Source organism: Hylobates moloch, unplaced genomic scaffold, assembly GCF_009828535.3.
Source record: "Hylobates moloch isolate HMO894 unplaced genomic scaffold, HMol_V3 SCAFFOLD_17, whole genome shotgun sequence".
Lineage (NCBI taxonomy): Eukaryota > Metazoa > Chordata > Mammalia > Primates > Hylobatidae > Hylobates > Hylobates moloch.
This window is the reverse complement of record NW_026652292.1, coordinates 8,903,454-8,919,977: the sequence shown is the minus strand read 5'-3', so window position 1 is coordinate 8,919,977 and position 16,524 is coordinate 8,903,454.

Sequence of the window (16,524 nt, the reverse complement as noted above, 5' to 3'; positions counted from 1 at the left end):
GATATTAGCTGGGTGTGGTGGCACGTGCCTGTAATCCCAGCTACTCAGGAGGCTGAGGCAGGAGAATCACTTAAACCCAGGAGGCGGAGGTTGCAGTGAGATGAGATTGTGCCACTGCACTTCAGCCTGGGTGACTGAATGAGACTCCATCTCAATAATAATAATAATAATAATAATAATAATAATAATAATAATAAATAATACATAAAATGTCACAGGAAAGCAAGAAGCCTTTTCCTCTTAGCTTTGCAGTTCTGGTGCTGGCACAAAATTACAGGAACAGCTGGGTCTACTCTGGGTTTGGTTGTAGTTCATTTATTCTCTGGCAATAAGGTTTAACACAAGTCACTGAGAACAGCGTTGAGGGGCTGAGCGTGAGGGAGCTGATCTTAATTCTCAAGTATTGATCAAAATAAGGCCCCTCTGAACCACCACTGCACTCCTCACTGGCTTCATCATCATTACTTTAAAATACATTTTTATTTTAAAAATTGATTTATTTAAAAAATGGGTATAGGATTACATATGGGGTACAAGTACAATTTTGCTACATGCATAGATTGCATAGTGGTGAAGTCAGGGCTTTTAGGGTATCCATCACCCAAATAATGTACATTGTACCTATTAAGTAATTTCTCATCATGCACTCCAGTTTCCCCGCCTCACCCATCGTTGTTAATGGAGCCCAGCATGGCCTCTGTTCTCACCCATGCCCAGCATCTAGTATCCTCATCTCTCTCCAGTTGTGGAGAAGGCCAGAGATATTTCTGTCCAGCTCTGCCCCACCTCTGAGTAACTGTAGTGGGTTGAACAGAGGCCTCTAAGAAGTCATGTCCATGTCTTAATCCTTGAAACCTGGTGAATGTGACCTTTTTTAAAGAAAGGGTCTTTGCAGGTGCAAATAAGAATCTTGACATGATTTATCTGGGCTATCTGGTGGGTCCTTATATCTGGGTGGATGCTTATAAGAGACACACCAAGGAGAAGCAGCCACAGAGGAGAAGGGGGTGAGAAGATGGAGGCAGAGATTGTGTCTTCAAGCCAAAGAATACGGAGGACACCAGTGGCCACCAGACACTGGAAGACCCAAAGGGCAGATTCTTCCCCAGAGCTTTGGGAGGGAGAATGACCTTCCCAACACCTTGATTTTGGATGGCCTCTGTGAATCTGGATTCTGTCTGTGAGAGAATAAACTTCTGCTGCTTTAAGCCACAAGGTTTGTGGTAATTTTTTATGGGTGACCTAGCAAATGAAAATAGTAACCAATGAAAATAGTAACCCATGAAAATTGGTGGATGTCACAGAGTATCATATGCAGTAATAAACTGCATAATAGAGTATCATATGCAGTAACAAACTACTGCATATGATACTCTAATGGTGGATAGATGTTATTATACAAAACCCATAGAATGTACAACACCAAAAGTGAATCCTAATGTAAACTGTAGACTTTGGGTGATAATGATGTATTAAGTGTAGGTTTATTATTGTAACAAAAGTACCACTCTGGTGCCCGATGTTGATAGTGGGGGAGGCTGTGTGTGGAGGGGTGCCAGGGATATACGGGAACTCTCTGTACTTTCTGTTCAATTCTGCAGTGAACACAAAACTGCTCTAAAAATTAGTCTAATAAAATGGATTCCTTGCCCCTTTTATCTTCCTTTGAGAAAGTGTGGCTCTCTTCACACTAACGGATACAGCCTGAACCTTGTCATGCCCTGAGTGTCTCTTCATGGAGGTAAGAAGGCCTTTTTTCTTTTCCCTGAACAACCATGACCTGGGGGAACGGCTCCCTTCAGTCATGGGCAGTTCCCATAGTGGGGATTCAGATATGAGCCTCCCACAGGCAGTGCTCTGGTCAGCGGGAGAGTGAGTGCCATATCCTGAAGGGGGCTGGGTGTGTACTGGAGAACCCACAGCACTTGTTTTGTCTAGGTCTGCATCTGAAACATAAAATGTTGCTGTAGGACTTCAGGCAAGTTGGCTGGCTCTTCACTTCAAACTCATGGTCTCAAACTTCTCATGAGTTTCCAACATTGCCCATCAAACCTATTCCCTTCACAACTCCCAGAATATTTGCTCTTCATTCTTTGGGATAACTATTTCATATTTCAATTTTTCTCCTCAAACCTCCCAGCACCCTATTCCTTTCTGTCCTTCTCACAACCAGGTCATCAGCTAAATGTGAGTTAGCTGTGAAAATAGGAGGAGTTAGATGGACACATCTTCATTTAGCAGCATAAAACCTAGGAACCCATCTGCACTGGAAGTACAATACTTCTTTCTCCCTCTCCAGGTCTGTGTTCTCTGGAAGCCGCCACTCCTACCATCTTTTCAAGGATTTAACTGCTTCTTGTTCCTTCCCCTTCCTCCTGCATCATCAGTTTTTCTCTGCTGTATCATTTTTCATAGCTTACAAACAGGCAGTGGTTTTTCTCATCTTCTTAAATCTTCCTTGACCCCTTCAGGTTCCAGCAATTACCCTATCATTTTGCTCCATTTCACAGCAAAAAAATTCTCAATTCTCTGCACATATTGTCTGTGCTTACTATCTCAGGCCCTGGTAATCTGACTTTTACTCTGACCTTTGTTTTAGACTGTGCCCTTCAAGGTCACCAATGGCCTCATATTGTGTTTTATTTCACTTCTCACTGTGGTGGGGGTAGATGATGACTCTCTTCTTCTGGGAGGCATTCTCTCTTGCAGATAATCACAATCCACATTCTCTTCAGATCTGGCCTTTGCTTTTTTCCATTGCTGGCTCCTCCTGTTCTCCCTAACTGTAAATATTTGAGGGCCATAGGGCTCATCCTGGGTCGCCTTTCTGTATCCCTGGGAGAGCTGGTATATCCTCATGCCTCCCACATAAATCTTCAGCCCATATGTTTTATGTGAACCCAAGACCCGCACATTCAGCTGTCCACTTGACATATCTGTGTGCTGGCTCACAGGCCTTTCAGAATTGTCATGACCTCCTCCCAATTTTCTCCTTCTTTTCACTCGCAGTAAATGACAACCCCACTCACCCAGTTGTTGAAGCCAGAGCCTGGAGCATCATCCTTTCCTCCTCCCTCTTCCCCAGCCCGCCATCCCATGCAGGCCGTCAACACATTCTGCCATTTCCAGCTCCAAGTTGAAGTTCCAATCTATCCACTTTACTCTACCTCTGCCATCACGTTTTGTTCTAACCCTCTTCATATCTCACTGGTCCACAGAGCAGCTTTTTATCTTTTGACTCCTTCTCCGTTCTATTTTCTGTAGCAGTCATCAGTGGTCCATTATGCTTCCCCCTACATCTGAAGTAAAATCCCAACTCCTACTGTATCTTACAAGGGTTCCTCTGTGTGCTCTTAACCCTGCCTACCTTGCTAACATCATCTGGTGCCACTCCATCTGATGTATGCTCCATCTGATCTATACCAGTGCCAGCCACACTGGGGCTTTGCCATTATAGGGGCGGCTGATATGGTTTGGATATTTTGTCCCCTCCAAATCTCACATTGAAATATCACCTCCAGTGTTGGAGATGGGCCTAGTGGGAGGTATTTTGGTCATGGGTATAGATCATTCGTGGACAGCTTGGTGACCTTCTCATAGTAATGAGTGTGTTCTTGCTCTGTTAGTTCATGTGAGACCTGGTTATTTAAAAGGGCCTGGCACCACCTCCTCTCTTTCTTGCTCCCTCTCTTGCCATGTGACGTGCCTGCTCCACCTTCATCTTCTGCTATGATTGTAAGCTTCCTGACATTTCACCAGAAGCCAAGCAGATGCAGATGCCATGCTTGTACAGTCTACAGAACCAAGAGCCCAATAAACCTCTTTTCTTTATAAATTACTTAGTCTCAGGTATTCCTTTATAACAACACGAAATTGATTAATAAAGGGGCACTGCATGTACTTTTTACTCTCCCCTAGGGTTTCTCCACCTTAACACTATTGACATTTGGGGCTAGATAATTCTTTGTTGTGAGGGACACTGTCATATGCATTATAGAATTTGTGGCAGCATCCCTGGCTTCTACTAACCAGATGCCAGTAGTATACACTCATCCCAAGTAGTGGCAACCAAAAATGTTGCCAAACATTGCCAAATGTCTCCTGCATGGTAAAATCACCCTCGATTGAGAACCACTGCTCTACCTAAAATACTCCCCACCACTCATCCCCCAACCCAACCTGACCTTTCTCCCTGGCTGCCCTTAACATTTTTTCCTTCATTTCAACCTTGTTGAATCTGACGATTATGTGTCTTGGGGTTGCTCTTCTTGAAGAGTATCTTTGTGGTGGTCTCTGTATTTCCTGAATTTGAGTGTTGGCCTGCCTTGCTAGGTTGGGGAAGTTCTCCTGGATAATATCCTAAAGACTGTTTTCCAACTTGGTTCCATTCTCCCTGTCACTTTCAGGTACACCTGTCAAATGCAGGTTTGGTCTTTTCACATAGTCCCATATTTTTTGGAGGCTTTGTTTGTTCCTTTTCATTGATTTTTTTCTCTAATCTTGTCTTGTCACTTTATTTCATTAATTTGATCTTCAATCTCCGATTTCCACTTGACTGATTCAGCTATTGATACTTGTGTATGCTTCACAAAGTTCTCGTGCTGTTTTTCAGCTCCATCAGGTCATTTATGGTCTCCTCTAAACTAGTTATTCTAGTTAGCAATTCCTCTAACCTTTTTTCAAGATTCTAAGCCTTCTTGCATTGGGTTAGAACATGCTCCTTTAGTTCAGAGTAGCTTGTTATTACCCACCTTCTAAAGCCTAATTCTGTCAATTCTTCAAACTCATTCTCTGTCCAGTTGCTGGCGAGGAGTTGTGATCCTTTGGAGGAGGAGAGGCGTTCTGGTTTTTGGAATTTTCACCCTTTTTGTGCTGGTTTTTCCTCATCTTCATGGATTTATCTACCTTTGGTCTTTGATGTTAGTGACCTTTGGATGGGGTTTTTGTATGGACTTTTCTTTTGTTGATGTTGGTACTATTCCTTTCTGTTTGTTAGTTTTCCTTCTAACAATCAGGCCCTTCTGTTGGAGGTTTGCTGGAGTTTGCTAGAGGTCCACTCCAGACTCTGTTTGCCTGGATATCACCAGCGGAGGCTGCAGAACAACAAAGATTGCTGCCTGTTTCTTCCTGTGGAAACTTCATCATATGGGGGCCTGCCAGATGCCAGCTAGAGCTCTCCTGTATGAAGTGTCTGTTGAGTCCTGCTGGGAAGTGTCTCCCAGTCAGGAGGCACGAGGGTCAAGGACCCACTTGAGGAGGCAGTCTGTCCCTCAGCAGAGCTTGAATGCTGTGCTGGGAGATCTGCTTCTCTCATCAGAGCTGGCAGGCAGGAAAGTTTAAGCCTGCTGAAGCTGCACAACAGCTGCCCCTAAGAAGAAAAAAGAGAAGAATCAAATAGACACAATACAAAATGGTAAAGAGGATATCACCAGTGATCCCACAGAAATACAAACTACTATCAGAGAATACTATAAACACCTCTATGCAAATAAACTAGAAAATCTAGAAGAAATGGATACATTTCTGGAAACATACACCCTCCTAAGACTAAACCAGGAAGAAGTTGAATCCCTGAATAGATCAATAACAAGTTCTGAAATTGGGGCAGTAATTAATAACCTACCAACCAATAAAAGCCCAGGACCAGATGGATTCACAGCTGAATTCTACCAGAGGTATGAAGAGGAGCTGGTACCATTCCTTCTGAAACTATTCCAAATAATAGAAAAAGATGGAATCCTCCCTAACTCATTTTATGAGGCCAGCATCATCCTGATACCAAAACCTGGCAGAGACACAACAACAAAAGAAAATTTCAGGTCGATATCCCTGATGAACATCGATGTGAAAATCCTCAATAAAATACTGGCAAACTGAATCCAGAAGCACATCAAAAAGCTTATCCACCAGAATCAAGTCAGCTTCATCTGTGGGATGCAAGGCTGATTCCACATACACAAATCAATAAAGGTAATCCATCACATAAACAGAACCAGTGACAAAAAACACGTGATTATCTCAATTGATGCAGAAAAGACCTTTGATAAAATTCAACATCCCTTCATGCTAAGAACTCACAATAAACTAGATATTGATGGAATGTATCTCAAAATAATAAGAGCTATTTATGACAAACCCACAGTCCATATCATACTAAATGGACAAAAGCTGGAAGCATTCTCTTTGAAAACTGGCACAAGACAAGAATGCCCTCTCTCATCCCTCCTATTCAACATAGTATTGGAAGTTCTGGCCAGGGCAGTCAGGCAAGAGAAAGAAATAAATGGTATTCTAATAAGAAAAGAGGAAGTTGAATTGTCTCTGTTTGCAGATGACATGATTGTATATTTAGAAAACCCCATTGTCTCAGCCCAAAAATCTCCTTAAGCTGACAAGCAACTTCAGCAAAGTCTCAGGGTACAAAGTCAATGTGCAAAAATCACAAGCATTCCTATATACCAATAATAAACAGAAAGCCAAATCATGAGTGAACTCCTATTCACAATTGCTGCAAGGAGAACAAAACACCTAGGAATCCAACTGACAAAGGATGTGAAGGACCTCTTCAAGGAGAACTACAAACTACTGCTCAATGAAATAGGAGAGGACAAAAAAAAAAAATGGAAAAAACACTCCATGCTCATGGATAGGAAGAATCAATATTGTGAAAATGGCCATACTACCCAAAGTAATATATAGACTCAATGCTGTCCCCATCAAGCTACTGTTGACTTTCTTTACAGAATTAGAAAAAAACTACTTTAAATTTCATATGGAACCGAAAGAACCCATATAGCCAATACAATTCTAAGCAAAAAGAACAAAGCTGGAGGCATCATGCTGCCTGACTTCAAACTATACTACAAGTCTACAGTAGCCAAAACAGCATGGTACTGGTACCAAAACAGATACGTAGACCAATGGAACAGAGCAGAGGCCTCAGAAATAATGCCACACATCTACAACCATCTGATCTTTGACAAACCTGAGAAAAAGCAATGGGGAAAGGATTCCCTATTTAACAAATTGCATTGGGAAAATTGGCTAGCCATATACAGGAAACTGAAACTGGACCCCTTCCTTACACCTTATACAAAAATTAACTCAAGATGGATTAAAGACTTAAACATAAGACCTAAAACCATAAAAAAAACCCTAGAAGAAAACCTAGGCAATACCATTCAGGACATAGGCATGGGCAAAGACTTCATGACTGTAACACCAAAAGCAATGGCAACAAAATCCAAAATTAACAAATGGGATCTAATTAAACTAAAGAACTTTTGCACAGCAAAAGAAACTATCATAAGAGTGAACAGGCAACCTACAAAGTGGGATAAAATTTTTGCCATCTATCCATCTGACAAAGGGCTAATATCCAGAATCTACAAGGAACTTAAACAGATTTACAAGAAAAAAAAAACCATCAAAAAGTGGGCTATATGAACAGACATTTCTCAAAAGAAGACATTTATGCAGCCAACAAACATATGAAAAAAGCTCATCATCACTTGTCATTAGAGAAATGCAAATCAAAACCACAATGAGATACCATCTCACGCCAGTTAGAATGGTGATCAAAGTCAGGAAACAACAGATGCTGGAGAGGATGTGGAGAAATAGGAATGCTTTTACATGGTTGGTGGGAGTGTAAATTAGTTCAACCATTGTGGAAGACAGTGTGGCAATTTCTCAAGGATCTAGAACTAGAAATACCATTTTTCCCAGCAATCTCATTACTGGGTATGTACCCAAAGGATTATAAATCATTCTACTATACAGACACATGCACACGTGTGTTTATTGCTGCACTGTTCACAATAGCACCGACTTGGAACCAACCCAAATGCCCACCAACGATAGACTGGATTAAGAAAATGTGGCACATATGTAGCATGGAATACTATGCAGCCACAAAAAAGATGAGTTCATGTCCTTTGCAGGGACATGGATGAAGTTGCAAACCATCATTCTCAGCAAACTAACACAAGAACAGAAAATCAAACACTGCATGTTCTCACTCACAGGTGGGAGTTGAACAATGAGAACACATGAACACAGGGAGGGGAACATCACACATCAGGGCCTGTCGGGGTGTGGGACTATGGGAAGGATAGCATTAGGAGAAATACCTAATGTAGATGATGGGTTGATGGGTGCAGCAAACCACCATGGCACGCATATACCTATGTCACGCATATACCTATGTCACAAACCTGCACATTCTGCACATGTATTCCAGAACTTAAAGTATAATAATAATAATAAAGACTTAACACTTGGTATAGTACAGGCTTTGACCAATCAGGAAATATGCTGGTGATATGGCTTGGGTGTGTCCTCATCCAAATGTCTTCTTGAATTGTAGTTCCCATAATCCCCACATGTCATGGGAGGGACCTGGTGGGAGGTAATTGAATCATGGGGGCAGTTCCCTCCATGCTGTTCTTGTAATGATAAGTTCTCATGAGATCCAATGATTTTATCAGGGCCTTTTCCCTCTTTCCTCGGCACTTCTCCTTCATGCTGCCATGTGAAGAAGGACGTGTCTACTTCCTCTTCTGCCCTGATTGTAAGTTTCCTGAGGCCTTCCCAGCCCTGCTGAACTGTGAGTCAATTAAACTTCTTTCCTTTATAAATTACCCAGTCTCAGGTATTTCTTCATAGCAGCATGAGAATGAAATAGTATAGGTGGCTTCAGGGATCCTTACTTTTATCTGTAAAATGGAGATGATAATAATTCCTACCTCATAGGTTGTTGTGAGAGTAAATGAGTTACAGTGCATGAAATATTTATCCCAGGGCCTTCCACAAACAGGACACTGTAGTGGCATCTGCTATTACTCTCACCGTTCTTATTGTAATTGGCTCATTACCAGCCATGTCCAAACCTATCAGAGCAGCCTCCTGCATCTCAGCCTTTCTTTATCATTGTGCTCATGTTGTTTCTACAAAACACTCACAACAAGTTGCAATCATATCTGTTTTTGTTTGTGTATTTGCCCAGAACCTATCTTTTCTCTAAGTTCCACCAGGGCAGTGTATTATGGTTGTCTCTCTCCTGGAACAAATGACTCCTACACCTCAGCCACTTCACACAATAGAGGATTAGTTTTCTCTTCATGTGACAGCTCTATGTGAGTGTCTGGTGCCCAGCCTTCCAGGTAGTGATTCACGGACACGTTTTGTGAGTCCTCCTTCCTCTGAGGCCTGGGACTTTTCTGCTGGATCTTCTGCCTCCTTTCACATGGAGGGTGTGATGGTGAATTTTAGGTGTTTGGTGTGATGGTGAATTTTAGGTGTTTGCTTGACTGGACCATGGGGTGTCCATGTAGCTGGTTGAACATGATTTCTGGTGTATCTGAGAGGGGATGTCTGGAAGAGATGAGCATTTGAATCCATAGACTGAGTACAGTAGTTTGCTGTCTCCCATGTGGGTGGACATCGTTCAATTCACTGAGGGCCTGAACAGAACACAAAGCCTGAGGAAGGTTGAATTCCCATTCTAACCAACTGTCTGAGCTGGGACGTCAACCTTCTTTTTCTCTCATGCTTCTTGTTCTCAGGACTTCATGCTTATAGTGGAATCTACACTGTCAGCTCTCTGGCTCTCCAGCCTTCAGACTACACCACCGGCTTTCCTGGGTGTCCAGCTTGCAGACAGCAGATGGTAAGACTTCTCTGCCTTCATAATCATGTGAGGCAATACCTTATAATCTTTTTACCTCTCCCCATCTCTGTCTCTAGATCTCTTCATGTTTCTCTATCTCCATCTCCATTTCTCTTGTTGGTTCTGTTTCTCTGGGGAGCTCTGACTAATGTAGAAGGCTTCCAATAGACCTGGCCTGGGAATATCTGGCATCACTCCCACCCACATTCCCTTGGTTAGTGCTCAGTCACATGGCCACATAGCTGCAAGGCAGGTTGGGAAATGTAGTCTGGTTGTGCCTGGCAGGAGGTGGGGAAGGCTGTGGTGAGCATCTGCTAAATCTCCTTATAGGGCAGCATTGTGTCTGTGGTCCCAGCGTCTACAACAGTGCTGGGCATGAAGTTGACAGTGAATAAACACTGTTAAATGAGTGATATCTTCACCTATCTAAATTTTTTCCTAAACATCCAAAGAGCAAGAAATTAATATAGATATTATATATATTTATATATTATATATAATTAATATATATTTATTATTAATTATATATAATATATAAAGTTTATATTATATATATATATTTCTGAGCTTCAATAGCACTTATAAGCTTTATTACGTACTGAAAGACTCATGGAAAGGTGATTTACAATAGCAGGGCACTAGTCTTAGCTCTGCCAGGGAGACCCAGCTAAACCTTGGAAAAGCCATTTCACTGTCTAGGGCCTCAGTTTCTTCATCTGCCCACAGAGTCTCCAGGGGTGCAGAGGTGCCATTGGGATTTGATTAACAGCACAGTTCTCTTTATGGAATAGACCTGAAATCAACATTTCTGGATTGATTTTCTGACCAGTATAGCTCCCTGTGACTGACACATTCCTCAGAGTCTGCTGTGCTCTGAGGGAGATACATTCAGAAGAAGGACTCCTAGGCAGGTGGATAGGAATGACCCGAATGTTAAAATTTAGATCGTCTCTCCGCATGCCTTCCAAGGGCTGGCAATGAGCCTACAGTGTAATTCAGGTATATACTTTCTATTTTAAGACTTCGGTCAGCCCTTAATGATAATTCTTCAATAAATGTTGTGGTTTATATTGGAATTATAGAAATCTCCTTGATAAGCCTTTTGCTACAGGCCTAAGTTCACGTGTAGGTGCCAAATTTAGAAAGACGATACAGGATGCATGTTGCGTAGGACATACTTTTAGCAAAAAAAAAAAAAAAAAAAAAATAATGTTGTTTATCTGAAATTCTGATTTAACTGAAAACTTTGTGTTTTATGTGTCAACCTTATTCATGCAATCCTTCAGGCTTTAGCGTTGGCTCTAAGAATGTCCTATTTTCACTTCTGATTGTTTTGATGATAGCAGAACCCACTGCAACCTTCCATGATGTGTGAACTGTCAGAGAAAGTGCCTCCTCCTTCCTTATCCAATTTAAGTTTATTGATTGATTGTTGACTTGGTTTTTCATACCTGAGTTTCCTACTTCCATTTCAGTGGCTCACTGAGCAGGCAACCCCATCTTTCTGCACTTGCACTCTGTAGGTCATTTTACTTTTTAGCCTTGAATAGAAGGGGTCTTCCTGGCCTTCCATTCATCTTACTTTCCACCTGACCACAATTATTCAGCCAAGTCCCTAATGATTATATTTGCATCTTTTTTATTAAAATTGGGGTTGACCTTAACATCTGTGAGCCATGTTCTGATTTAATTAAGATACACTTGGTTTAGTCCACAACCACTTATAAATTTTAATTAAATTGGGTATATATTAAACTGAATTATTTTACAAGAACCCATGCATTTGATAAGAAATGTAATTATCTGTGTTTGAAATGTTATAGTTTTATAATTTGAAGTCCTGATTTTAAAGGGGTAGTCATTTTAGTCAACTTTAGCCTTGAATAAGCATTGATGAGGCCATTTCTGGCTTTTATATTAGTTTCTTCTCATTATCAGAAAATATCCATCATTCAGTATTCATTTGTTCATTCACTAGACATTGAGAATCTGTTAGGTACCAGAGATTGTGCAGTTCACCATTTTGGAAGCTTAAATCTGCAAATGCATAAGAATTGTCTTCTTTTGACCTTGCTTTTTGTCCCATAGCCTTCATGAGTTAGTTGTCCACTTGGGATATGAGCAGGTTATCTTTTCATTATTGATTTACATGTTCAACTCTTTCAGTGTTTAGAAAAAGGTTTAGGTAAAAGTGTCTAAAATGTCTCCCTCAAAGAAAAAAATCCTCTTTCATCTTTTTTTTTTTTTTTTTCCCCAGGGAAGATTATGTCTGATTAGGGAGGTGAAAGAAGGCTGTGTATGGAAGGTGAGCGTGATGGACTGAACTGTGTTTTCCTAATTCATATATCTAAGGCCTAACCCCTAGTGTGACTGTATTTGGAGACTGGACTTTCTGGAGGCAATTAAGGTTAAACAAATTCATAAGAGTGGGGCCTAGTCCACTAGGATTGGTAGCCTTATAAGAAGAGGAAGAGTTGGCCGGGCATGGTGGTTCATGCTTGTAATCCCAGCACTTTGGGAGGCCTAGACGGGTGGATCATGAGGTCAGGAGATCGAGACCATCCTGGCCAAATAATGAAACTCCATCTCTACCAAAAATACAAAAATTAGCTGGGTGTGGTGGCACATGCTTGTAATCTCAGCTACTCAGGAGGCTGAGTCCCTTGAACCAGTTCAAGAATCCCTTGAACCAGGGAGTCAGAGGTTGCAATGAGCCGAGATCGTGCCACAGCACTCCAGCCTGGCGACAAAGTGAGCCTTTGTCTCAAAAAAAAAAAAAAAAAAAAAAAAAAAAGGGAGAGGAAGAGTCATCTCTTTCTCCCTCTTTCCATGCATTTGCACTGAGGGAAGGCAAGCCAGGAAGAGGGCCTTTACCAGAACCCAACCCCACCGGCATCCTGATCAGGGACCTTCAGGCTCCAGAATTATGGGAAAATACACTTCTGTTGTTTAAGCCACTCAGTCTGTGGTATTCTGTTATGGCAGCCTAAGCTGACTGAGACAGGGACCCTGAGTCTGACCTTGTGGCACAGGTAGGACTTCCATGGGTGGCTGGCATGCTGGCTTGGGTGGGAAGGTCTGTCTTTATAGTAGTTTTGTCCCTTGCTGTGACTGGCTCTGTCAAGCCAGCCATCTCCTTGCTCCTGAGAAGAGCATAGATTTTATCATCGGGGTAAAACTCTTTGACTGTGGAGTAAAACTAACCAGTCTGTCTTTGGATTGATGCGTGACCTTGACCCATTACCACCGCATCTTGACTGATTGAACTTTTCAGCCTAGACACTTGTGATTTACAACCTAAGGTCCTTCGCAGAAAGATGAATGCGGGATTCAGTTTATCAGGTCCTAGGGCTTGCTTCTATTCTGTCAGGGGAGATTTTTCCATTAGAAGAGGTATTAATCCTTTTCGTTTTTTGTGTCCCATTGAGTCTCATTTGTCAACAGATTTCACAACATTAAAAAAAAATCTCAAGTTCAGCTTAATATTTTATGTGACTTTTATGCTGCTGAGCTGTGTCCAGCACTAAAAGTGTGGTTCCTGATTTTCCCTCTGAGTCCCACCTTCTGTATATCTTTGATGCACTAAAAATGCTCTCTGTGGATCAATGGAGAGTACCAGCCCTCCAGACATAGAGCTGTGACAGAAGATCAATGTGCGGTGCGGATGGCTGAGAAGAACCTTAAATAATGTTTTAAAAGGAATCTGCACTCGTCCGTCCCCACTCCATGGAGACTGCCAGCCCCGCTCATACCAGCTAACATGCATTCTTCTCCTGAGTGTGCAGAGGTTTCATGAAACCAGCAAAGAAAAGCCGTGGTCCACATCCCCATTAAAAAGCATTTTGATTTGCAGATGATTCTGACACTTTTTCTCCCCTCTCCCATCCCTCTAGTGAGAATATTTAAAAGAAAACAGAACCTGGCACTTTGCTTAAGTCATGCAGTGAAACCTACCATGTGCATCTTATTTTCGATCTAAAAGCAACGCTTAGCAACTTTTACTTGCTGGCATCTTCTTGTGCCAAGAACAGTGAGAAGGTCCTGCTGGTGAGAACCAGAGGCTATGTTCTCCTGGCATCAGTGAAGAGGAGAAGCATAAGAGCCCCATTTATTTCCTTCTTGTTACAGTGTAAAGCAATATAAAATTGCCATCTGTAAAAGAATCTATGAAGAGGCTGCAAGCAGAATATTTGCAATCCCCAAGACCATGGATGCTGATTTTTGCCAGATCCTCAGGCACATCTTACCAGCTTTGGATTTCTCCTGGTGGAGCACTATTTGGGTAACACACTCTTAGACTTTCCTGGAAGAAAATGGAACCAAATTCACACCCAGAAAACTTTTTAGGATCCTGGAATTAGATAAAATTAGGCAGGTCTTAGAGGGCATACTTTTCATAACAGTTTGTATAGCTATGTTTGCTAATGCAAAAATAACAACAACTGTAAGACAGACAAGAAACTCAAAAAGCACTAATGCGTTATTGAAGCACCGTGACCATGAGAATTCCTCTGCTTGGAATGGCTTGCTTGCAGCTGTTGAATGGTGGTGTTAAGTTGCCTGTGATTTGCAGTGATGTGCCACCATGTTTCAGTCCATGGGTGCTCAGTAGTGAGAATGAGGTGTTGGATGCACCCAGAGGTGGTGTCGCCTGTTCAGAATGTGAAAGGGAAGTGGGAGGGGGCAGGGCAGAGGAGGAAGCATGGACTGTTTTGCACAGGTAGCGGAAGGGTGTGGTTTATGACAGGGAGAAAGGGACATGGGGAAATGTGGTATCTGTTAGCATGAGTTGAAAAGAGCCAAGTGCAGTAAAGAAGTATTTTTCTGATTAAGAAATGATCATCTGCAGTGAACGTTTATGGCTAATAATGATTTCGAGAAGGAAGAGCTTCGGGTCACACAGGACATTGGAAACAGACCTTCTGATATTTCTTTCTAGGGCACCACAGCCTGATTCACTCTCTAGAGCTGCTCTGATCAATATGGCAGCCCCTGGCCGTATTGATTCTACAAATTCTGCTTTGACTAAGTTCTAGAAGAAGGGGAGTAGAAGGGGAGAGAAGAAGTTTGCTTCTGAGGGAGGGAAGCAAATGCAGCCTGTGAAACAATGTTCTCTCCACTCTCCCTTGAACTACTCGGCATGTTTCCTATTTAACCTTGGGAATTATTTACAAAACTGAAAAGTTTCACTTGGCTAACTGAAAGTTGTTGTTGTTGTTTTAAAAAAACGTGTGGTGCTTTTATCATTTTAGAAAGATAAAGCTAAATTCTTTCAGCCTTTATTTAGAGATAAACCTCTAAATCCTGGCACGCACGTATTTTTTAATCTCATCCCAAGGAAATAGCATTCTGATCCTTCATGAGTCATCACTCAAATTCAAGCAAACATCCTGCCAGTTTATTTCTCAACCTTAGTGTCCAAAAGATATTTCTATTTGGCGAATCACCTTGGGGGTTTCCCACCTCTCCTTTGGGCATTGCCTTCTCTTCTGGGCGACAGTCGTGCGGATTACACTGTTCCACCAAGAGTGCCTCTTCTATCACTGTGAACACATTAACATACCATGCATGATCGTTACAGAAGGCACTGTGGGAACCACTTGGTGAAAGGTGCTTTGTAAAAAATAATGCTACGTAAATGGAAGGTCGTTATTACTAGATTAGCTTCTGTCTTTCAGACTAATTATTTCACAGTCTTCCAGAATGCACTGCATTTGCCATCTGCTGGCCCAATTACCTAAATGATTCAAATTCCTTTAAACCTGGTCACACAGCTCCTCATTCTTCTTTCCAACTCCCATTTTAGTGTTGTCAGCAGATTTTAGAGCCCTGACGCTCAGATCCTTGTCAGAGCCACTTAGCTTTATGATGCGTGGCAGCGCTCCTTGAAGGAGCCAGTGACCCTCCTTGCTAACTCGAGGTTGAAGGCAAGGGAGGCTCACTTTAGATTCTTAATCTAGTATTTGCCTCGTTTTTGTCATCTACTATTTTGTTCTCTCTCTTAAAGCTTTACATGGAGTCTTTTTGAAAAATCAGATAAAGCTACATAACACCTGCTTTCTTACATTTTTTTCATCAACTTGGATGGAGGTGAATAAATTTTGACTTCTTGGCCATATTGTTTAAAAATTAAATTCTGGAAAGTTAGTTAAGGATGATTTCTTTCACATCTGAACCCTTTTTGCTTAAGCCATTTTTTCCACATTATTTGCTTTACTAGTTTTCAAATACTATTCTTTTTCCATATCAGGTCTCTAGAAGAAATTTTAATTTGTATTCTAAATTTCCATGATTTGTTTAATTCTCTGGTAGATATGTATATGCATGTTTAAATCAATTTGAATTAAGCTTGAAATTGGACATTGAGCAGAGAATTGTGGCATGGCCACAAGAATCCCCACTCTTACCACAGGGCATAGGCGGTTGCAAGTGGGCACCAAATGCTTTGATGTTGAGTTTTCAGGTAACTCAGGTTTATTCTGGACACTGCCATTGCTAGGACCTCTCCTCTTCTTGCGGATATTGTACTCTTTACTCTGCCTTATTTGTTAATACAAAACAGTGATTTCAAATCAAAGTAAATAATATCATTAATGGCTCCATGCTGTATGCCAGTCATAGGCTTAATAACTGTGGATGATACGCAAAATTTTTAAAAACTATCACTGCATGTTCCATTGCCATAGTCAAATAACAATGAAAGCCTTAAATATCAGTTCTTGATATCTAAACACTTCATGGTTAATTGGTGAATTAGTCATGTAAACAGTAATTATTGCAGGAAATCTGAGAAGGGAGAGATCAACTTAAAAATTATTTTTTCAAAATGAAATGGGTTTTAATTGTTTTTTATG